The 24,686-nt window shown below is 42.4% G+C and overlaps 1 pseudogene; it reads left to right on the plus strand.

The window, feature by feature from the left end:
- The first annotated feature begins 343 nt into the window (after positions 1-343).
- LOC134370645 (ADP-ribosylation factor-like protein 2-binding protein) lies at positions 344-24,393 on the plus strand (annotated as a pseudogene).
- Positions 24,394-24,686: the final 293 nt, after the last annotated feature.

Genomic DNA, 24,686 nt, shown 5'->3' on the forward strand with positions numbered 1-24,686 from the left:
ATACCTGATTCCATTGGAGATGAAACTGCTTCCATCAGTGAACAGCATTTCATTAGGATCTGTTCAGGGTACATCAGTCAGGTCCAGCTGGAGGCCTTGGAGAGTCTCGATTGTCTCGAGGCAGTCATGGACAGCCTCAGTTGGGTTGTCATCCAGGAGGAGGACAGCCAGATTTAGAGCCATGGTTTTTAGGGGCTGATCTAGAAGAAAAGCCTGATACTGGGTGAAGTGGGAGTTGGTGAGCCAACATTCAGGTGCACTTTGTAAGAGAGTCTGTACAGAGTGAGGGGGCCACTAAGCATATGTCTTGTTGCCCTCTTTTACCAGTAAAGCAGTTGCCATTATGGCTCAGAGACAGGTTGGCCATCCTGTGGCTACACTGTTCAACCTCTTGGAGAGGTAGGTGATAGGCCTCTTCCATGGTCCCAGGGCTTGGGTGAGCACCCCCTTGGCAATGCCTCACATCTCAGCAACAAACAGGGTGAAGGGCTTCATCAAATAAGGCTGGGGAATTTTTAAATCCTTGGGGGAGGTGAGTTCAAGTTAATTGTCCACACATATCCTCCCCCAGGGTCAGTCCATTCAAAGGCAAAGAGAGGTTGGCTTACTTCAGCCAGTGGGAGGCTGAAGAAGGCATTCTTAAGATCTAGCTTTTTCGTTTGTTCCTTTTCTGGACTATCTCTGTCATTAAAGACCCTCTGGGCAATTTCAACCAGCTCAGATAACAATTTTCTTTTAAATCCTTCCTGTCTTTGAAGCTTTCTCCTAATGTCTGGGGCTGACTGGGTAACAAAGGCAATATTTATCAACTGCTAGTTTTCTGGGGTCTCAGGGTCCACAGGAGTGTAGGTCCTATAAGTCTCCATAAGGCGTTCCAGGAAAGCAGCAGAGGTTTGGTTTGGTCCATGAATAGTTTCACTTACTTTTGATAGGTTAGTGGGCTTCCAGGCTGCTGTGTGGAGTCCCCTAAGGAGAGCCTGGCAATACAGGTCGAGAGCCCCCTTACCTTGGTCTATGTTTGGGTCCCACCTGGGTTTGTTAGAGGGGAACACATGTTCAAGGCAAACAGGGTCATCAGAGGGCCAGCCATCATGACCAGTAAGTTTTCAGGGCTTCCCTCTGGATCCACTTGCGTTCTTCTGACATGAAGAGAGTCTGCAGGAGCTGCTGACAATCAACCCATGTAGGCTGGTGGGTAAAGAAAAACAGTCTCCAAGAGGGAGATGAAGCCCTGAGGTTTTTTGGAGAAAGGAGTTCCAGGATCAGATGGGGGAGTGAGAGGGGGGTTTGGAGGAACATCAGGGAGAGGCAGTGCTGCTCCAAATATGGGAAACAGACAAAGAAAGTACAGAAATACACCCATAGTTCTGGTCAGTTGGTTTTTAACAAAGTTGCCAGAGCAATTCTTTAGGAAAAAGCTATGTGTATTTCCTGAAAACTATTTACACGACCATTTAAATATTTTATTTATATCTACCTAAATGTTGACTCTGACAAGTGTTACACTGTGGAGTTAATAAAGCTGTATATTTTTTAAAGTAATGAACAGAGTATGCTTTCTTAGCTGCCTAACTCACATTTTTCTGAAGTGTTTTGTCAGTTAATGGTTTTAACTAACTTAAAAGTAATGTTTTCCCTATTTTCTCCATGAGTGGAAAGAATGCAAACAAACCTGTGTTTAACAATAAGGTCAGCATGACATAAAGTAACAAAAGCCACTAAATCGAAAATGAGGTTGACATTCTGGGACTGATCTAACAGTCCTACAACAGTTTTTCAAATTCTTTTCTTTGGTTACAGTATATTCAGAGATTAAATCATTGCTGTTATGAACTACTGCTGTTTAACTTATCATCAACCTCCCCCAAATTTTTAAATCTCCTCCTATGAAGGGAGAAGAAATTATTAAAGGAAATACTCTTAGCTTATTTTCAATTTTTAAAGCCACCTTGGGTCTTCATAGGTATCAGAGAGTATGGGAGGTACTGTGGGGAAGGTGCTCTTCTTCAGAGAAGCTGGAAGAGAAGACTTAGTTAAAAGCGCAGATGGTGTTTTATTTCCATTCACCTTGGGACATTTTTTTATGCACCTTTTTAGTCATGATGGCTTGTCAGAGATTATATCAATCCAAACTTGTATGTAAGGGGGCTGTCCCATAGACCTGTTTGGAGGAATTTTGTCCCATTTAATGACACACAAAAACACACAACTGGTAACACACAAAAGACAGACAAGTGGTCACATCCAAAATTACTCTAAGATATCCACAGACACAACAATCACAATGACAAAGATGAACAAGAAACATGGAAACACAATTCCTATTGACTTGCAAATCCCAAACCCAAATCCAGATTACCAATGGGCCCAGCGACGTCTCAGGAGTCCAGGGACTAGGGGAGTTAATGTTGCGTCCAGCCTCCCACTAACTCCAACCATTGGTGTACCATCTCTTACTGAGATCTCACCTACCTGGGGAGAGAGTAAAGTGCCCCGTCTGCCTCCAGAAGAGGAACAGCTTCTCTATCTTCCCCTAGGAGATAAGTGCAGGGAGGGATATACTCACGAGAGAAAGAATCTCGCTGGGGCCTCCAAAATGTTGTGAGGCACCCTCGCACAAGAAATGCACTTACACACCACTCATGCAGAAAAGGGCAGTTTATTCACTCCAGCTGGCCAGCGTCCATCTCCCAAGGCAACCAAGGAAGAGCGGCACTGGGCTTTGGTCTTGTGGGGTTTTTAAAGGTAAAAACTACTTCCCATTGGCACACGGGTTTGTCCAGGTGCACAAAGCAAGCTAAGGAGCTAGGTCACAGAGACCGAGAAACAGCTGTTTGAGCAATCAAGCATACAAGTTATCATTGTGTATGGTTCCTGTTCCCATGTAATAATTCACTGTGTATGTACGGCTCCTGTTTCTATGCAATTGTTTTTTGTTTCTATGAGAAGGTCAACAGTTTCTCATGCAGAAGTGGGGGTAGTCTGCAGGTCAGACAGGGGCAAAATGGAGTTACTTAGGTTAAGCAAGCAACTCTACAGAAGCAGATAGTGTACGTTATGAGGTTGTAGGGAGCTCTATTTCAAGATCTCAACCTGGAAACCAGATCCATAGCTCAAGGCCACAGAACTGACTGCAGTCCTTACTTGTCAGTGAATAGCAAGGTCCAGTGAGTCAACCACTGGAAGCTCCACAAGGGCAGGGGCTGAGTATGACTCATCTCTTCTCAGTAGGATCTCAGGGAATTTGGAATTAAAACAGGAAAGGAAATTCATTCAATGCTACAAGCTGTGCAAACACTGCCAGGCTGAGCCATCATTATTGGCACCATGGAGACTCCACTGCTCAGTCTCCCTCTCCCTCCTTACCGTGACAGGGTCAACCCCCAACAAGTCCTTTCCAGAAAGGCTGTCCCACCGACAACCTACATTTGAGGTATCGGGACTTCTGTTCAGAGATGCCACTTCTAGCCACGTCACAGGAGACCCCTCATCCCATCTCCCACATTTTAGTGGAGAAAATGAACATTATTGCTTTTTACCATTGGTTTATAACAGGCCCACCCCGCTCGCAAGCTGTCTCAGAGCATCAACTACAGACCTCTGGCATGCTTCATGTTCGGATGCTTTCTCTAGACCTTGCTTTGGGACTGTAACTTTTATTTCATTTTTTAAATTTTATTTTTAATTGACAAATAATAATTGCATATATTTATGGGGTAAAATGTGATGCTTTGATATATGTCTACAATGTAAAATAATTAAGCCAGGCAAATTAATAAATCCATCACTTCAGATACTTATTTTTTTGTGGCAAAAACATTTAAAATCTACTCTTAACAACTTTAAAATATACAATGCATTACTATTTATTATGGTCATCATTCTGTGCAATAGATCACTTAAACTCATTCTTCTCATCTAACTGAAACTTTGTACTCTTTGATCAATATCTCCCTCTCCCACATCCATCCACTTTCCCAGCCTCTGGTAACCACCATTCTATTCTCTACTTCTATGAGTTCAAGTTTTTAGATTATACATGTAAGTGAGATCATGCATATTTGTTTTTCTGTGCCTGACTTACTTCACTTAGCATAATGTCCTCCAGGTGTATCCATGTTGTTGCAAATGAACAGATTTCTCCCTTTCTAAGGCTGAGTAGTAGTCCATTGTATAGCTATAGCACATGTTCTTTATCCATTCATCTGATGATGAACTGTGACTTTTCTTAATGGAACCCATTCTTCTGGCAAAACATTCTCTGCTATTAATCTTCATATTGGCAAGAATCATCTCAAGTTAAATACAGTAGCCTTTCAAGATCTAAAGCTTTCATATTTTTCAATTTCAAATTTCTCCACATAGCCCCAGAAATGGCAGCAACGGGATCTAGGAAATAAAGCTTTTCTAAAAAAAAATTTTTATCAAATCAAAATTGATTATACATATTTTGGGGGTTCAACATTGAGATACATTGATCAAATCAATATTACTAGCATATATATTGTTACAAATCATAGTTATTCTTTATGCCCCTTGTCCAATCTCTCCCCATCTTCCCTCCCTCCCCCAGCCCCCCTTTAATTACCCTAGATTTCTTCTCTCCTTCTGAAAGAATAATGGTTACTCTGTTGATTTGTTGCCTAGATGATCTGTCCAATGCTGAGAGGTGTGATCAGGTCCCCCAATATTTTCATAAAGCAGATGATTCTTCTGTCACTCTGAAATGGGTTTTATGGAGAGATACATTCTCTTCTTTTCTTTATCTCTGCTGGTGACTCTCCTTGTGTCAATGCACTCCAGTGGCTGGTGGACCATCTGCGTGGTGGTTGTGGCATTTAGCTGCTTTCACAGCAGTCATGGTTATTGTGGTGGCTGTAGTGGGCCACTCACATGGAGGTGATGTTTTTTGCATGCTCCTTTGTGCTGGCAGTGTGCCTAGTTGTGGGGAGTGTCCAGCCCCTGGCTCCAAGCCTTGGGTCACTGGGTGGGCCCTGAGGTGCTGGAGCTGTGTGCCTGGCTGTGGGAAGGGGGTCCAGTCCCTGGATCCATGCCTCAGATCCCTGGGTAGGCCACAAGGCACTGGTACAGTGTGCCTGGTTGTGGGAGGGCGTTCCAGTCCCTGATCCATGCCCCAGGCCCCCAGGCAGGGCCCTGAGATGCTAGCAGTATGCCTGTTGTGGGCAGGGCATCCATTCTCCTTATCCATGCCTTGGGCCCCCAGGTGGGCCCCAAGGCACTAGCATGGTGTGTCTGGTTGTGGGAAGGGAGCCCAGTCCACTTCTCCATGCCTCAAGTCCCCGGGCAGGCCCTGAGGCACTAGCACGGTGTGCCTGCTTGTGGGAGGGGAGTCCAGTCCCTGGCTCCAAGCCTTGTGCTCCCCAGTGGGCCCCAAGGTGCTGGTGATGTGAGTGGTTGTGGGTGGTGGTCCCGTCCCCAGCTACAGCCTCATGTCCCCTGGCAGGCCCCAAGGCACTGGTGGTGTGCCTGGGCCAGAACTAATTTTTTGTCCTTTGCTTATTTGTAAAATGGGGGAACTTCCTGTGGGAACCAGTACTTGAGCTGTGTGGTTGAGCTAAATTGCTGCTTTGCTGCTGTTTTCCTAGGGAAGGCTTTTTGTGTAGCTCAGGGTTTAATGATTGACATTATAGGTACTTCTGGCTCTCCAGGGACGTGGTGCACCTGGGTTGTGTAGAAACTGATCTGGGCCTGAGTTTTATCCTCAAACTGTACCCCACGCAATTCTGCATTCCTGACCAGTCTCCTCTGAGTGGTCCTGCACTGATTGGGGGGCAGATCAGCTGTCCTTGCTGTGCCCCAGTGTTCTCCCGTGGGCCTGTCTCCCCCACCACCCATGCTGCAAACACTTCCCATGGGACGGGCCCTGTGCCAGTCCCTTGCGATGACTCACGAGCCTCTGAGTGGCTCCACTTTTTCAGCTGTTCTGGCTCCTCACTCCTGCATGGGTCCATGGGAACCCTATTAGAGGTCTTGCTGTCCTGGAGGCTACCAAGGCCCTCTTCTCCCCTGCCGCCTCCAAATAATTCTATCTGAAGGGCAGAGCTGCAGCTTCTGCTGGCTCCTGCTCAATGTGCCCAGCAGTTCAAGCTTTAAAGCAGTCACAGCCTGAAATGCTCAGAGCAGTTTTTTCTTTCTCTCATCGTGGTTTCTCCTGCCTTCATGAACTCTGTAGGTCTCTCATCCTCTTCCTCTGAGCTCCAGTGGCCCCAGATTGGCTGATGTTACATTTTTATAGTTGTTAATTGGTTGATTTGTGGGAGAGAGTGATGCTGGAGACTGTCTATTCTGCCATCTTGACCAGAAGTCAGAAAAGAAGGTTTTAGGAGTATCTTAAAGTATCTTTTAGGAGATACTCCTAAAAGCTCAGAAGGACTGAGACACCTTCTGTTTTCAGAGGTAACAGACCACTTCCTGTTCAGTTCGTCCACTGAGTTGACTTGAGGACCAGGCAAGGGCAAAGACCCCAGGATCAGAAAAACCCCGTGTGGATGCTTGTACTGTCACCTCCCCATGGGTGACTGTGGGAATATTACCTAACCTTGCTAAGCCTTAATGCCCTCAGCTGTAATGGAGATAATTATAGTACCTATATATATGTTATCCAGGGTCGATGTAATATCCAGGTTAAATAAAATAAAGCATGTAACACTCTTAGCACATGTGATGCATATTTTACCACAATTATTTTTTAATTGAGGAGGAAAAAAAACCCTTTGCACAAGCACAGCACTTGGCCTGTAGTAAGTGCTTAACTAACCATTCAGACAATGTTATCTGGGAGACATGATAACTTATAGAGATGCTCATTTTTGATCCTGTATTTCTCCTCCAGGAACTGCCTTCTAGGCCTTAGTTTTCTAGAACAGAAGCCTGTTAAGAGGATTATACAGGGGGATAAAAGAGAGGAAAATGCCTCTGAGGGCAGTTCGGGAGGTAGGGAAGGGTCCCTTGTACACTAAGCAAGTCACGATGGTGGTACAGTATGCAGGCAGCACCCCAGGAGGGGCAGAATCCCAAAGGGGAATGGCAGTCTGATTGGTAATGACTGAGGTTAAATTTCCCACCAGCCATGTGGATGGAGGCCCCAAAGTCAGAATGAATTTGGCTTAAATAAAATAAAGAAATGTGACTTTTTTATTCCTGACTTTGTGGAATAGGATGATGATGGTGGTGGTGGTGGTGGTAAAACAGGCAATGGGAAGCTATTCTTTACCATCTTCAGGAAAAGCCCCAAAAGATGTTAACAAGGGACAGAAAAGCTTGGCCCTGTGAGAGGCAAGGAAGAGAGAACTGACAGTCGATATAATAAAAGGAGGGAAGAAGGAAGAAGGATAGCATAAATTAAGACATCGCATGTCCAGGACTTTGCTTGTGCTAGACCTGCTGACTGACATGCTGTTTGGGTCAGAGATTATTGATTATGAACAAACAAAGCAAAACACAACAAAAAGTTATGCACCAGCATCAGCCAAAGGTGATTTGTTACAACAGGCACGGAGCTGGGAACAGCCACTGCTCTCAGCACAGCTCTCTCACAGGGCCACGAGATCTCTCCCTTTGCTTTTCTCTTCATGTTCTTCTGCAAATTTCTCTGCAAACCTACAGTCTCAGCCTATCAGTGTAGAGGTCCCAAAGGGCTGCCTCCACTTGGCAGCCTCAGCTCCAAGTCCATATGACCTCGGGTGTCCAGTGCCCGCTCCCCTCTGACCCAAGCTCCCACTTCCAAATTCCCAAGAAAGAAAATCTGATCAGCTCGATTCAGCCAATGAAGTGCATCTCCTGGGTCAGCTGCCCACCTTGGTCCAATCAGTTGTGGTCTGGGAGAGACAGGCCATGCACCATGAAACAGGCTACAAAGGGCCAGCTTACAGAGGAAGGGGCTTTGAGCTGAGCTAAGCGGGTACCTGTCCCAGGTGTCTCTGTCACCTGCCCCTCCCACCTTTCATCCCGTGAGCAGCCACACAACTTTTAAGCCTCTGCCTCTGGCCTTGTGATTCAGCCTCTCCACCCCAGTGAGGAATCAGCTCCTCCCTCCCCAAAGCCCCCTGGACAAACCTCTATTGTAATAACTATGCACCTCACTGCAAGTTTTATTCACGTGACTACTTTTGGTTCATGTGTCTCCAGAGCAGAAGTCTTATCTCTGGTGTCTAGCCCATGGCAAATAAATGCTGACTGGCTAACTGAAGACATAAATTGCCAGTCGGTTTTAGATGTTTAGAATATATCTTAGCGCTCATCAGAGGTCTTCAATGGACACGTCATTATTGCCCAGAAAGATGAAATGACTTATCTATGCCACACAGCCTAGTAAGGATGGAATAAGGATTTAGCCCAGGTTTTATGACTCCAGACCTCTTAATAAAACCATTAAGACCAGTCTTATTCTCTGCTGTAGATGTTGTCATGACCTCTCTGTTTTCTAATTTCTGAGAGATTTATTTGAATAACACTATTTGCCTTTTAGGGGGGTGTAGGAGAAGTAATTAGTACGTATCCATTGTCTGGAAATGGCAGTTTATAAAATGTAGCAATCTAACTCAGTCTTCATTTTTAGATCTTTTATGGAACATGAAATCCAACTCCGTAATCATAGTACAAAGGCTTTTCTTTCTTTATTTAAAAGTTTATTTAAGCCCTCTATTTTGAAATCTAAAGAGTCGTACTCTTTTCCATCTCCTTGAATGTAAGTACAGATTTTTGGAAATCCAGTATGTCCATGTGAAACCACCTCTGACCTTCTCTCAGTCTACGTGGTTTGAGGTAGGAGAGGCTGGGTCAACTCCTGGCAGCAGGTTGGCCACTTGACCCAGGCCTGAGTGGTCTTGTATCCCCCTGGCTAAAGTGATTGGTTTAGAGGAAGGCAGGTGGCCAACCCAGAACAATGGGAGTCAAACTTGGGATTTTGCTACAGCCTTAGGAGAGAATTGCTTTCCATATGCTGTGGTTACTGAGCCTAGAACTACCAGTGGCCACTTTTGCCACAACCTAGAAAAGAGACTGTCTGAGGCTTCATAGAAAGCAGACTTGAGAGATGAAGATCTATCAAGTACTGATGACAATGAGGACCCCATGAATAAAAAAAAAACCAGTGCCACCTCTGGACTTGTCAATTATCAGCTATAAGAAACAATAAATTCTCTTTATTGGCTAAAACATTTCTGTCACTTGCAACAAAAAAAAATCCTGAATAACATATCAAAAAGAGTAATTATAATAATTGAAAATAATATGTTAAATCAAGTCCTTAACCTGTTTACTGAGCTCAAATTATACTGAATATGTTGAGTTAGGCAATAATTCCCATGTTCAAGGAATTTCTATTCTGGTCAGGAAGATGAAACATAAACATATTTTTAAATGATTCTTTCATTATTTCATTCTTTCATTTAAAAAGCACTTGCTAAATGCCTGTTGTGAGCCCTGCTCACTGCAATAAGCAAGTGACACAGAGATGAATAAAAAAGACCACAGGAGAGCCTATTAGAACACAAACTTTGGCTCTATGGCATTTATAGCAATTTTTAAAAATCAATTGTTTATGTAGTTATCATGGTAATGACTACCTCTCCCATCGAACTGGGATGTCATATGGAATGAGAGCTTGTCTATCTTTTTTTCTCCACTATCTTCCATGCCTGGCACAGTTCACCCTCCAGGAGCCACAGTCTGATGCTGAAGACACATCCAAGCAGGTACATGCACATTCCCCTAGAGGGACGGGATCTACAAGGTGGTGGGTCCCCAGAAAGGGAGCCAGATCATTTGTCAAGAGGAGGAATGAACAACCAGGGAAGGTTTCCCAGCTGAGGTAGATATTTGAATGTAACCTTAAAGAAGGAGCAGGAACTTTTTTTTCTTTTAGGCAGACATACTCTGGGGTGACTCCCATCATCCCCACCTCCTAGTCTCCTCCATATTTGGGTTTCTTCTTGTCTTAAGAACTAAATTAGCAGAGTTGGTCCTCTTGGCTTGGGACCTGACCACTCTCTCAGACACAGTGTCACAGTCAGCCATCAAATGCTCCTCAGTGACCCCACCACCTAGTATTCACAGTCTTGTATAAATCCTTTAGTGTAGGTTTAATGTAGTGACTCACTTACAAATAGCCTATGACAAAAATGACGGGATATCACTTCTGATATTAGGTTATAAAAAGACTGTTGCTTCCATCCTGGGTGATCTTCTTTGCTCTCTCACTCACTTGCTCTCAGAAAACCAGCTGCCCTATGGAGAGGCCCATGTGGCCAGGAACTAAAGGAGGCCTCTGACCCACAGTGAGTAAGGACGTGAGGCCTTCAGCCCAGCGACCTGTAAGAAATGGAATCCTGCCAACATGCGAGAGGCACCAGGTGCAGCAACAGATCCCAGGGCCTCTGTTATCAAACTAGACCCATTAGGGGGGCTGTCGAGGTAGAACTTGGGAAATAGAGCCAGGTCCTGGAGTCAACAGAGCCTGGGCAAACCTAAAGGTACCATAAATTGCCAATGGCAATATCAGGAATCCCAGGCAGATCTGAGGAGAGAGATGGCACAGGCATAAAGCCAGGAAGCCCTGGTCAGGCTTTTCACTTACCTTGTTGGTTTTTGACCAACGTGCTTGAGAATTAAGAATAAGAACTTTGGAGTCAAACAGACCCGGCTCTAACACCAGTTCTTCCACTTTTTCTCAGGTTACTTATTCTCTACAAGTTCAATTTCTTCATCCGTAAGTTAAACACAAATATGAAACAATATGCCATGACATGATATAAATAATCTTCCCCTCACAGGGCCTCCCTGAAGATAACTATGGATCCATAGTTATTTAGTCACCCCATCCATCAGTTCCTTCAACTGTAGAATATGAAGATTAATATAGTAGAGTATTTTAAGCATTTAGCTCAGGGCCTGGCATATAGGAAGCACTCAGTAAATGATAGCTATTATTATTTATTATTACTGATGAGAAAGTTCTCTGCAAAATATTATTGTACATTCACTATTGTAGGGCTTAAGACCTTTTCTACAATTTTACTCTTATTACAGTGGTGTAGATATTTTAATTTGATTCCTTGCTCAGTTTGTGTTAAAAGCCCTTGATTTTGGTTTGTGGAATCACTCCTTCCTCTATTCCCAGTCCATGTGATTCCAATGGCACTTCCTCCATACTAGTTCTAGGGACAGCCATAACCAACCACAGTCTCCCATTTACCAGGCCACAGTGATTGGTTCAGGGGTGGGAGAGTGAGCCCATCAGAGCCAACGACCTTCCTTGAAACTTCTGCTGAAGTTTCAAGTGAAAGACAGGAGACTCCTGCCACAGTATATAACGCTGAGACTTGTAAGGAAGATCTGGATTTTCTGCCACAGTCTTGCTACAGGATGGGGTCTGAGACTAAAGCCAAACCTGTGGAGAGTTCAGCCAAAAGATAAAAAGAAACCGAGTACTGGTGACTTTGAACCTTGAATCCAATCAGGCCCTACTTACAACAAATTTCTGGTCTTTTGATTAACCATTTTCTTGCATAAGTTTATTTGAATTGGGCTTTCTGTCACTTGCATCTAAAATATTCAAGATGAATATAAATAATATGCAGCCACACATCTCAAGTGTTCAAGACCATTATTCTAGATAAAATAACAGACAAAGGACAACCATCCCCTTCCAAAGCCCCACTATGTGCCCTTTTTTTTGACCATCAATCTGGGATATGGGCCTCACATCCATTTTAAGATAGATTTGGGGGAAGGATCTGAAACCAGAGAAACTGGTTCTGTGGACCCCATGTTGAAGTTTTAACTTTTTCCCTTAGAGTTAGCACTTGAATCTTAATCCCAGGTCATCCAGATGTCACCAGACACCTCCTAGCACTTGAGATCTGAGGTCACCCAAAATCTCCCCAAGATTCATACAACTCTAAATCTCTTTCACATATCTGTGCCTTTATATCTACTGTTCTGTGGGTTTGAAATGCTTTCCCCTCTTCTCTGTCAAAAGTCTCTTTCGTCCCTCAAAATCCACTTCATGTGTCACCTTCTCCAGGAAGCCTTCCTTGATTGCCCCCAGGCAAAAATATGTTGATTTTCCTTCTATTCCCAAGAGACTCTGCACATCCTGTCTTTGTGCTTATTAAATATTATAAATTCTTGAGTATCCCTTCATCTCCTCCATCCCAAGTGCAGGGTCTGTGAATCAGCTCTCTTTGTCTGCAGCTGTCAGGTCTTGGGATGAAGTAGCCACTCGGTAAATATTAGTTAAGTTATACTGAGAAAGAAAGGGAGTAGATAAATTCTCTCACTGGGGTTTCCTCTTTTTCAGACAATTTTTAGTTTGATTGCCAGGGTCCGTGAAGAAGGGTGTACTTGTCTTCCCAAACTGTAAGACCTAAGTTACTTCATGACGGTCATGTTTCAGAGAAATTTTTAATAAAAGTGGATAGCATCTTCCTCATCATTAAGGCACCAGCAAAACAAAATAGGAGAAATTAATTCATGTGTATGAAGTTGTATTTGTCTTAATAACCACAGTCCTTTCTCAGCACGAAAGATTGAAGTTAAATATCTTTCTCTGGATGTCTTGAGTTGGTTTTATTGCCACTTAATTCTGAGATTTATCTTTAGGCTTTGCATTTCCAAAGCATGTTTCAAGAAGCCCAGTAGTTTGGACTGAAATGGTTAAAATTAAATTGTACATCATTGTCCCCTCTATTACAGTTTGCTAGATATTCAAAACATGGACAATAGAAATCTAACCAGATCTGAGATTTTTCCTGTCTCATCATTGCCTGCACTATTTATTTATTCATTCACTCACCCACTCATCCATCCGTTCTTCTTATCAAGTGTTTGTTACATGACAGATTTTTGCAAAGCAACCCCCACCCCGCATTCTAATGTCTCTAAAATTCTCCAGTGAGCAATTTTTCAAACAGCATTACCAGAGAACAGTTGACATTTGGAAGGTTATGTTGATAAAATAGTCACTATCATTGCTCTTGTAGCACATCTCTCTCCACCCAGAGCCATTTAAAATGCCTGATTCCTTATTTCAGGTCTTGGGGTCAATAGCTATGGAGCCTGATGAGGCAATACTGAAAATTTATCAGGTTTTAACCTACTTCACCAGCTTGCTGCTCAGACACATTTCTATGATTTTTTATTTATTTATTTATTTATTTATTTTAGTTTATTATTCAAATCCAACTGCCTCTATTACAGGATAGTCCAGTATCTCTGTCCTAGGTCTCCCTGCCATTTCCAACCTGCCTGAAAATCCTAAAGATGTATTAGATGTCTTCCTTCTTCTTCCCCTCCTCCTTCTCTTCCTCCATTCAAAAGCCAGACAAAACAATACATAAGTAAAGCCAGAAATAGAGAGAACTGGAAAGCCTGGTCAGTCTGGTTATGACTACTGCTACAACTTTGATCACTGTTGACCAGGATTGCTGCTGAACACTAGCCCTGTGCAGTCTTGTTACTCAGAGTGTGGTCCACATACCAGCAGCATCAGCAGTTCTGAGCCTGTCATAAATGCAGAATCTCAACCTTGTCTTAGACCTACTGAATAAGAATCTGCACGGTAATGTGGCCTGAAATCAAGGCTGCCTAGGCAGAATAATTTTAGAAAGGTTTATTGAAAGCCAAACTTGAGGTTCAACCCAGGAAACACAGACCAACAGGGCTGGAAAGTGCTCCACAGACTATTACTTATTGAAAGGAGTTTATAGGAAAGTTTTCATAGAGATGGGGTCGCCTCATTCTGGAATTGTCCCATTTTCATTGGTGGGTAAAAATACAGAAGTTACAATCATTGATTACAGGTTACATCCTAAAGCTAAGAATGTCTGTGCATTTTCTAGCGTGTTTTGCACATTGTTTTTTTTTTGTTTGTTTGTTTGTTTGTTTTAACCTTTCTTGGTCAGCAAGTTACACATTCGTTTCTGTATCACAATTAAACCACGCACTGTTTTTACTGTGGCACAAGATGTGGACACTGAGATCATGCGACTCAGTCCAAGGCAAGGTTTATTTAGAATCCTGCTTTGCTTCTGTCATCAGTCACAAGATCCCCAAGTGATTCATGGGAACATTACAGTCTGAGAACACTGGTATAGGGGCCATGTGTCCACTACTCCGTCATGTCCTGATTGTCCAAGATCCCCAACAGTACCACAGAGGTGCCCCATTGGTGGTCCCAATGATTACAGCTCCTTTAGTCCAGGCTCACAAGCACAGCTCTTGTTTCCACTGGGTCAGAAAAACTAAGACTGGACCTTAAAGATTAGAATATTCAAATGTAACTAAGTATAAGGGGGAAATTCCCAATCAAGGGGAAGGCACATGGTCATAAAATACCTCAGAAGAACTTAAGTTTACACTGATCCTCAACATGAAATAAGCCTACAGTGATCAAAACAAACAAACAAGAACCCTGGCAAACCCTGGGGAAGGGGGGCTACCATCTAATGAGATCTTATCCCCCACCAGGTACTGTGCTGAGCTCTTTACATTACCATTATCAAATGTCATCTGCACCTCATCCATCCAGAGAGTGTTTAATGAAAGCTGTTGTCAAATATTAAAGGGCTGTCAGAGAATAAGTAATTCAACTTACTAAAATAACTAAAAAGAGCATAACATGGATCAGTGAGAACAAGTTACAGGGAGACAGATGTGGGCTCTCAATAAGGAGAGAGTTTCTAACCATCTGAGTTGCCCCAGAGTGGATTGGGTCACTTGATAAGACGGTGAGCTCTCCAACTCTGGAGTTACACAAGAAGAATCTGATTAAAGAGACTACAAAATCTTTGTATTGTGAGCTGACAAGCTGGGGAGGAGAAAGGAAGTAATAGTCTGCTATGGTCTGAAGGTTTTCGTACCCTCCAAAATCAATATTGAAATTTAACCACCAATGTAGCAGTGATGGGAGGTGTGGCCTTTGGGAGGTGATTGAGTCATGAGGGCTCCACCCTTGTTAATGGGATTAGGTGCCCTTATTAAAGGACTTGATGAAGGGAGTTTGTACCTATTCACCCCTTCGATTCTTTCTGCCATGTGACCATGTGAGGACACATTGTTTCTCCCTTCCAGAGGATGCAGCAACAAGGTGCTATCTTGGAAGCAGACAGCAGCCCTCACGAGACACTGAACCTGCTGGTGACTTGACCTTGGACTTCCCAGTCTCTGGAACTGTGAGAACTAAACTTCTGTTGTCTATAAATGACCCAGTCTGCGCTATTTTGTTACAGCAGCACACACAGACTAAGACAAAGGCTGAGTTCTTACTATGGCCTGGCACAGTGCTTTATATAAAGGATTTCATGGGAAAATATGATATATGTATTCTTATTTATTTGAGCATATATAATTGATTACATATATTTGTAGGGTACAGAGTTGAATATTAATACCTGTGTACAATGCATGATGATCAAGTCAAGATAATTAGCATATTCATCATTACAAAACGTAATCATTTCTTCGGGTTGAGGACATTTGATATCATCTGTTCTAGTCATTTGATAATATGCAGTAAATTAATATTAATTATAGGTGTCTAGCTTGACACCTATAGACATCAATAGAACTTATTTTTGCTAACCAGCTGTTTTGTGTCCATTCTTGCTATCTCCTTTCACTCTCCCCCTTTACCACCTCCAGGAACCACAGTTCTGCTCTCTCCTGAAAGTTCAACATATTATTATGATTGTTGTTTCTTTCTTTTGTATTTATTTATTTATTATTTATTCTTTAGCTCCCACTTATGAGTGAAGACATGCAGTATTTCTCTTTCTATGCCTGACTTATTTCACTTAATACAATTTTCTCCAAGGTCATCCATGCTCAGCACCGAGATTTTCTTTGATACTCCTCCCACACTCACAGACCTCTTTAAGGGATCTTGTCTACACAAGTCACTGCATCAGTTGTTAAAGGCTTATTGTACTGTCAACCAGAGGGAAAGGGCTGATAGAATTCAATGCTAAGACACTTCTGATAACCTCTTCAGACTTATAATTGATGATATTAATATTAGAAACAGCTCACAAACCCTTGTGACTATCTTTCAGGATCTCTCCTCAATTAAGAACCCCAAAGTAAGTCTAATTTATACAGTTTTTATTAATGTTATTTTTTAGGGAGAAGCATTATTTTTGACTGAGCATGTTTTAGTTGTTGTTCAGCAAGCTCCTTTTTCTCCACCCCACCCCCCCACCACCACCCTGATGCAACCCAAATCTTGAATTGAATTCTATTCAAGATCCAATTAAAATTTAACTTCCTCCCTGACATTTTCTGCTTTGGGATTCCTATAGCATTTGGACTAGAGCAACAATCTTGAAATACTGTCTAGTAACATTCTGTGTCTTGCCTTCCCTTGTCTCCCTACAAGATTCTATCCTATAGGCTCCTGTGAGAGGATGCCAAGCCTTGAGCTTGATGCTGTGTATTAATCAGGAACCTCACAATTGCAAATGATAGAAACCTGTTCAACTTGGCTTAAGCAAAAGAGGAAATGTATTGGCTTAAGTAGCAGAAAAGTACACCTGTAGTCAGTCATCAGTCTGTGTGGGTCAATCCACAGAGCTCAACGATGACATCAAAATTTTATATCTTTCTCCTTCTTCACTAGAGTGACCAGTGGCCTTGGTGTGCCTGGATAAGGGTATTCCTGGAACATGAACTTTTAGTGCTAAAACTAAAAAAAGTATGGACAAAGCAGGACACGTTGGTCATCCTACTCTTCACCTGTGGTTGTCTTTTTCTCTGTGTCAGTTCCATCTTTAGTCAAATCCTTTCTGTGTGGTCTGGCATCTCAAGGCTTACAGTATCCTTACAACTAGCAAATCCCATGGAAAAATAATTTCTCCTCTACAGTGGTTCCAACAAAATCTCAGAATTGTCTCACTGACTGAGCCTAGAACATAGGACAATCTCTGAACCAATCCCAGGGGGCAATTGAAATGTGAGACACTGATGGACCATGCATGGAACACATGATCACCTACAGGGCTAAGTTTTAGGATCAGACACACCAAAATAAACAGACCTGCACATGAAGGAGAGACGGGTCCTCAGAGAAAAATCAAATTGCTATTATCAGAAGAAAAGAGTATGGATTGTGGGCAGGCAAAAATAATGTCCACCACAAGGAGTGACGTTGTCGACAAGTGGTTCTTGGTGTCATATAGACTTGAGTGTTTTTTTATTTTTTTATTAATTGAAACATAATTAATTATACATATTTGTGGGGTCCAGAGTTGAGAATCAATACCTGTGTACAATGCATGATGATCAAATTAGGATAACTAGCATATTCATCATTGCAAAATATAATCACTTCTTTGTGTTGAGGATATTCCATCTCCTCTCTTCTAGCTATTTGATAACATGCAGTAAATAACTGCTAATTATAGGTGCCTAGCTTGACTGTACATCAGTAGAACTTACCTATTATGAGCCAGGCACCATGCTACAAGCACTATCTGCATTGGCTTATTTAATCCTCCCAATAACTCGTGGTATTTTCAACCCCAATTTAAAAATGAGGGAACCGAGACTTGAAGACGTGAAGTCAAACCCATGTCTGCCCTACTTGAATACCCAAGCACTAACCACTATGTTCCACTGCTCCTGATGAATGAATGCATGAATGCCTCTAATAAGATAATGGTCTGTCCACCCACAAGATAAATGCAGGTATAAAAGTTTTGGATGGAAACCTCTTAATGTTCAGACCAGCTGCTACTTTAAAAAGTCAAAGAGTCTGGAAGTATTATTAATTCAATTTTATAAATGAAGAAAGTTAAGTGACTTGTCTGGGTCACACAGCTAATGAGTGATTGAGCTCTGATGAGACTTAGGTTATCAGGTTTTTCATCTATGGCCCTGTCCACTGTCCTTATCCCCACTGGAAGCTGATGGCTGCAATTCAGTTATAAGACATTCATTAATTTAAGAGCTAGTCTTAGAGGACTTTGATCAAGAAGAACAGCACACACATGCTTGAAAAAAGATCTTTGTCAATGAGAAGTCTATTGTCAAATTTTTCTCATATAGTATTGCCACCAAGACTGGACAATTCAACATGACCCAAGACTCAGAGATCAGTGTCACGTTTAGCCCATTCCAACCCTTTCCTGCAGCCTGGGAAATATAAAACATGACTACATTCACAAGGAAAATCTACTCTCATTCCAGCTTTCTAGATATGCTCTCTTGGCTGCCCAAATATTGCAATGCTTTCTACCTCATATTTGCCAGATGATCTTGACCTGGTTTTTCTAGAAATAATTTTTCTAAATTTCTCCTTCATAAAGGTGGGGATATGAAACTTCTTCAGCTACTTCTACCAAGGAAAAACAAAGTTGGGAGTTCAAGTAAGTATGGGTTCATTCAGGTAACGATAATACTACTTACTAATAAGAAACGATGACAATCAAAATCAGCTAGAAGTTCCACATTTTCTCAATTACTTGAGAAGTTGTTCAATGCTCCTCTCTATTTGGAGATGTATAAATTCAGCTTAAAAATGAAACAGACCTTTAAAGTCACCATTTAACAGCGCTATTCAGGAAAAAAAAATAAAGATAAAGTTTCCATGGAAACCTCTGTAACACCTGGCATAGCACCTCTGACTCACACAGCTGTATCTTAAAGAACCACAGACATAAGCTGGTGCTTTTATTTAATTACCAGGGCCAACTGTGCCTCCCTGATACATAGTGAGGGGACATTTACTGATACACATCAATCTTTTTATAAGGGAGAAGTTATGAGGGAAATATAGTCTCTCAGAGCCCAAATGCATTTTCATTCTACCCTAAATGTCTCTGGGAAATTCAATTTCCTCCTCCACAATTATTTCTGTTTCTGGTGTAATATAGGAGAGATCTGTTCCCTAAATTCAATATTTGCAGTTTGCATAGATAGTTGGTATGGAAAATGGATGGCAAGTTTAAATATGTGAAAGGTCAAGTTTGTAAGTGTGAACAGACATGACCCACCAGAAAGGACTCTCTCTGTATTGAAGTTAGAAATCTGAGTGTGACTCTTGCCTTCACCATTAGCTAACTAGTTTCTTTCCTCTTTCAGCATCCTTGTCAACTCTATATATTACCTACAAAAATATTTGAATCACCAGGTGATCGCAAGAATTCCATTAGATGATTGGAGGAGAAAGTCTTTTTGTAAACTGTAGAGGGAGAAGAGAGAACTGCCGTTTACTGAGTGCCTAGTATGTTCTAGGCACACATAAGCAACTTGATACTTTTTTCAAAGCATAAAGTGCAAGGCAAACATGAATCACAGATGAGGCTGTGTAGGTCAGCAGGAACAGGTAACATAGGACCTTGAATATCACACTAAAGAGTGTGGACTTCACTGTGTATGTAACTAACAGCCATTAATGGATTCTGAGCAGCAGAGTTACATGATCAAAACTGGGTCTTAGCAGGGTCCCTTGGAGAGAAGAGGAGGGTGAATGAAGACAAAGAGACCAGAGGGAAAACAGCAGGGAGGCTATTACAATAAATAGTCCAGGAGAGGAAAGGTGAAAGTGGAGATGTTATTTATAATGATGCCTCCGTAAGCAAAGTAGGTGATATGCTCTGGATGATGGTCCAGTAGATGAATTACTACATGTGCTCAAATGGTAGCTGTTATAGTTTTAATTGTATCTTCCAAAAAGATATATTGAAGCCCTAATCTTCTGAACTTGTAAATGTGACTTTATTTGGAAATGGGGTCTTTGCATATGTAATCAAGTTAAGATGAGGTTATATTGGGTTAGAGTGCACCCTAATCCAATGACTGGTGTTCTTACAAGAAGAGGGAAATTTGGACAGAAACACAGAGGGAGACATGAGATGACACAGGCAGAGATAAGCCAAGAAATGCCAAGGATTGCCAGCAACCACCAGAAGCTAGAAAGAGTTGAAGAAGAATCCTCCCCTAGACCCTTCAGAGAGAGCACAGCCCTGCCGACACCTTGGTTTTGGATTTCTAGCCTCCAGAACCATAAGAGAATAAATTTCTGTTGTTTTAAGCCACCAAGTTTGTAATACTTTGTTACAATAACCCTAGGAAATAATAGGATCATACAGAGAGAAAAAGAATTCAGTCAACATTTTCTAACAGTTCCAATGATGTTATATTTATTAAGAAATGCTCCATGTAGGGGCTACTGGGGTGCACCACCTTGGTCCTCCCTTCAGGACAAGGATACTCTTTGCTCCCCTCCCCACACTTGGGAGTGTTGGCAGCTGAGGGCTCATAGGGTGTTCCCCTCCAGAAATTAACATCAGCTGAAAAGAGCTGCCTCAGCCAACATCTTTCCTCTTCTCTAGAGCAGTTCATATCTAACTACTGGCTGATGTGGGGTAACAAAATACCCCTTGCCTCATTTCAAAACCTTTCTGCAGGGCTGTCCCAGCTCCCACACTCCCCGTGGGATCACCTGCAGTATCTATTGCGACAGCATCATACCCCAACTTCGCTCTCAATCCCACCCAGCTTCTCTCACTTCTTTGCAAATTTGCTCCTGACAGCAATATACTTCCTGTACCCAAACCTCCATCTCAGAATCTTTCTTCAGGGACCTCAACCTAAGATACTCTACAAAATTATTTCCAGCCCCACAAATGGAATGTTGGCTTTTAGCCATAGTCTCAGATTTGCATCTATAAGACTGAAGAAAGCATTCGGAATTAAATATAACCAAGGTGTATGAATTAAAGAAAAAGTCCTTCCACAAAAGAAAATTTCCATACCATTTTTATGCACTGTAATGTGAAAATAAATCTGATTCCACTGCATTAAGAGAATATTAGAAAGTGCATGTTATGCTCAACTCTAGGGCATGGCATAATTCTGTAAGCCATGACACTCCGTCCATCTGAACCACCACTATCAGCAATGTCATCATAATCAGCTGCAGAGCCCCGGAGAGATTATGACCCAAGCCAACCTCAGGAGGTGAAGGAACTGGAATTTACAATGATAAAGAAAACCAGCGTAGTGAGAATGAAAATAAGAAAAAGTTTATTAAAGTTTCAAGGACAAATAGAATTTGAACCACACAGGGACTAGAGGCAGAAAGATATGAGAAAAATGTGTTAGATCTATTTATCTGTACTGGGTCACTAAATCTCTTTATCAACGGGAATTTAATATATTGGGCAAGAGGCAAAAGATAAGGAGGCAGCTGAAATCAGGAGTTGGCCTGTTAATTTTGAGGAGTTCAAGTATCTTCATGCACATAAAACCCAAATCAGTTACAACTTCTATATGCAAAACTGTAATCATCGAAACTGTTTATCTAGGACTTACTATGTCAGGAACTAAGTTAAACACTTCCCCTGGACTCACTCATTTGTTTCTCACAGAAACCCTATGAATCGGGTTTATCATCCCCATTTTTGCAAACATGGTAAATTAAAGCTGATGAAGATAAAGTAATTTGCCTGAGGTCTGGCTCCACTCCTAGCTCCCATTGGTAATGAGAGGGTTGGGATTGGATCCTGAGGCACTCCAGGTCCTGAGACCATCCTCTTAACCCCCTCATTCTACTCACTAATTCTTCCTTTTCTTTACACTATTTTTTATCTCCTTTTATGTCTGACTTCTGTGCACACCTCCTTAATGATCTACCTTCCTCTTCCCCTCTCTCCTTCCATTCCATCTCGGGGTTTGAGAGGATCTGTACAGAAATTCCCTTTCTTCCCCACTAAGTTAGAAATGAATTAATTGAGAAATAGGCCCAGAATTCAGCTGCAGATGAATACATCACCTTTGTTCCTGGTAAAATCTAGACTGCAGGATGAAGTTTGGACCTGGAACAAGTAGGTTGGCAATAACCCCCTGACTTGCATTTACCCTCAAAACTTCAGGTAAAGTGGGAGGGAAATCTTTCCTGCTAAGTTCCCTAAAAGGCAAAGAGCAGAGAAAGATTGTGCCTTCTCTGTGGGCAGACAGATCTGAAAAGCAGAATGAAGGAGAAAGGCTCTACCAGGCAAGGAAATAAGTATTCTCCTCCAGCCAGCCCACTTCTGTGTAACCTCAGTTCGAACCATGTGTTTCCCACACAAACCATGGCTGGTCCCCCTACCCCTTTGAGTCAGCTTCAATTTCCCTAATAAGATATTTAAGGCCCTTCCTCCCTAAGGTAGTCATTCATGCTATTCGCCATTGTTTACAGGTCCTCTCTGCATAATGGGAGGGTTATGCTTCAAGTTATGCATAGCCATGTGGCTGCTTTGGGTCAATGAGATGTGAACAGAAGTGAACCACATCTCTTCCAGGTGGAATCCTATTATAGCCAGTTCATTCATCATTTCTCTGTCACGGGGAATGATGACAATCCAGGTTGTAGCAGGTTCATCACTCTGAGTCAGAACAACATAAAGCAGAGTCCCCAATTATGAATTTGTAGCATAGGTGAGAAAGGGACGTGTGTTATTTTAAGCCACTGAGATTTGGAGGCTGTTTTTTACTGCAACATGACTAATCCACCCTGATCCATGTACTAGTAGCCCCCGATCCCTTTTCCTCATGATATGATTTCTAAATTTCTAAACACACAGTATGACATCTCACCTCTGTGCTTTTGCTCATGCTGGCCACTCTGTTTGCCTTCATTCACATGTCCTCCAATATCCAATCAACCTCCAACACCTCCTCCAAACCCAGATCAAACCTCACCTCCTCCAAGAAGGCTCCTCAGTCTCCTAGATACAGAAGTTAATGGCCTTTCCTTTGGGCTCAGCTCAGAAAACATTTGATGAATGACTTAGTGGGGAGTCTATGTCCAGACATGATTCATCTGCCACTTTTTACTATTTTAAGGATCCTTAAGCTGTGCAAAGCCCATTGCCCTTTCTTTTTTATTCCAAGTGATGTCACTTCTCCCTGCAGAGTAAGCTGACACATGTTAACCATGGTACCTCCACATTGCAGGATGCCAGGTTTAGCTTTAGTCCAAGGGGAAGGACTTGGTATGTTCCTTAAGGCATTCAGTACATGTGCCAAGCATTTTGTTTCAGGAGCTCAAGGAGGAGCTGGAGAGGCAGCAGCAGAGGGGAAGAGGAAGCACACGGTGTAGCATATGGTGGCAGTGGCACCTGGCCAGCAATGGCAGCAGTTACATTGGCCATGGGAATAACCTGGAGAACAAATTATCCTCTTCCCAACAGAGGAGGAGACAAAATGAGACTGGGTGTCATGCCAAGACCGTGGTGAAATGCTAAGGATGGGTGAGCCCTTCTGTCTACAGAAAACATGTGCCTGGCATCCTTGGGATAAGGCTGAGCATGCCAGCTCAGTGCCAATGCTTATTAAGGTGTCTGTCAAGCCAGATGAATACTCACAATGCACAGCACAGCCACATCCTTCCCATGGGAGTGGGGTTTACAGCAAGTTAGAGGACTTTTCTAATGTGACTAAGCTCTGCTGGACAAGCCCCAATGTTACTATGCTTCCCACTACAGATAGTGCTTGAAAATTCACAAGAATGGTCATAATTTGAATAATTAAATCATGTTTTAAAGTACAAAATAATGAGGATTCTAAATTGATCAAAGGATCTATGCCTTGACTTTCTCCAAACTGTACACAGGCAATTCTGAAATGCCAATATATCATCGATGATTCAGTGTTAAAACAAATTTTGTACTATGCTTTCAAGCTGTTTGATCAGATTAATTTGACAAATGTCCCGAGATTACCCAAAGAGCTGTTAAAAACAAACATCTGCAGGTAGCAGCAGTGGATGTAGACTCCGCTGGGCGGTGGCCACAGCTTGAGGTGCCTGAGGCTGGGACCTCATGTGCAAGCGCAAACCAGGCTGTCTCCTGATGAGTTGCAGCCTGGGCAGTGAGGCCTCTCCAGGGCCCAGCTAGTGCCCTCAGATGTGGGTTGGGGCTCTGTGGGGCTGAGCAGAGGCTGTGCTCAGGCCATGGGTGGGTTAGGAAGCCAACAGGACCACATTGTCCATCGATCGCTTCATTCTCTGATGTAAAAATTGAAGCTGTAATTGGATATTTAGCTGCCATTGTCATGGATAATGAGTTCCAGTTGCTACAGAGAAATTTCATGGACAAGTACTACCAAGAGTTTGAAGAGAATCAACTCACATATCTATTTTTTATGAATATATTTCTTTGGTAAAAGTTTACGGAAGAACAGCTGTTGGAGCATCATGGCAGCCATAACAACATTACAACAGCAAAGATGAAGGGACTAGTGACATATTTACTGATATTCTGGCTTTTAAAGAAATGCTTCCAGGCAGAAAAAGAAGTCCAGGAAGTAGATTTCTGCAGTAGTTTAGTGGCAAATTCTTTGTGCAAATCATCTTCTATGCCAGCTTCCCAGAACAATCTTTGGCACTAGCTCCCACTTCCAGGCAATAGGATCATTCCAGCTGTTGCTGGCACAACAGGCCAGGAGAGTCTTGGGCTGATGATGTCAGGAAAATATCCATTGAAAAAGAATGACTCACTTCTGGTCAAGATGGTGGAATAGACAGTCCCCAGCGTCACTCTCTCCCACAAGCCAACCAATTCATAGATGGTCCCCAGCATCACTTTCTCCCACAAATCAACCAATTTACAACTATTAAAAAGCAACAACAGCCAAGCTGGGGTCACTAGAGATCAGGGAAAGAGGAGGAGAGACCTACAGAG

The sequence above is a fragment of the Cynocephalus volans genome, chromosome 2, assembly GCF_027409185.1.
Source record: "Cynocephalus volans isolate mCynVol1 chromosome 2, mCynVol1.pri, whole genome shotgun sequence".
NCBI classification, from domain to species: Eukaryota; Metazoa; Chordata; class Mammalia; order Dermoptera; family Cynocephalidae; genus Cynocephalus; species Cynocephalus volans.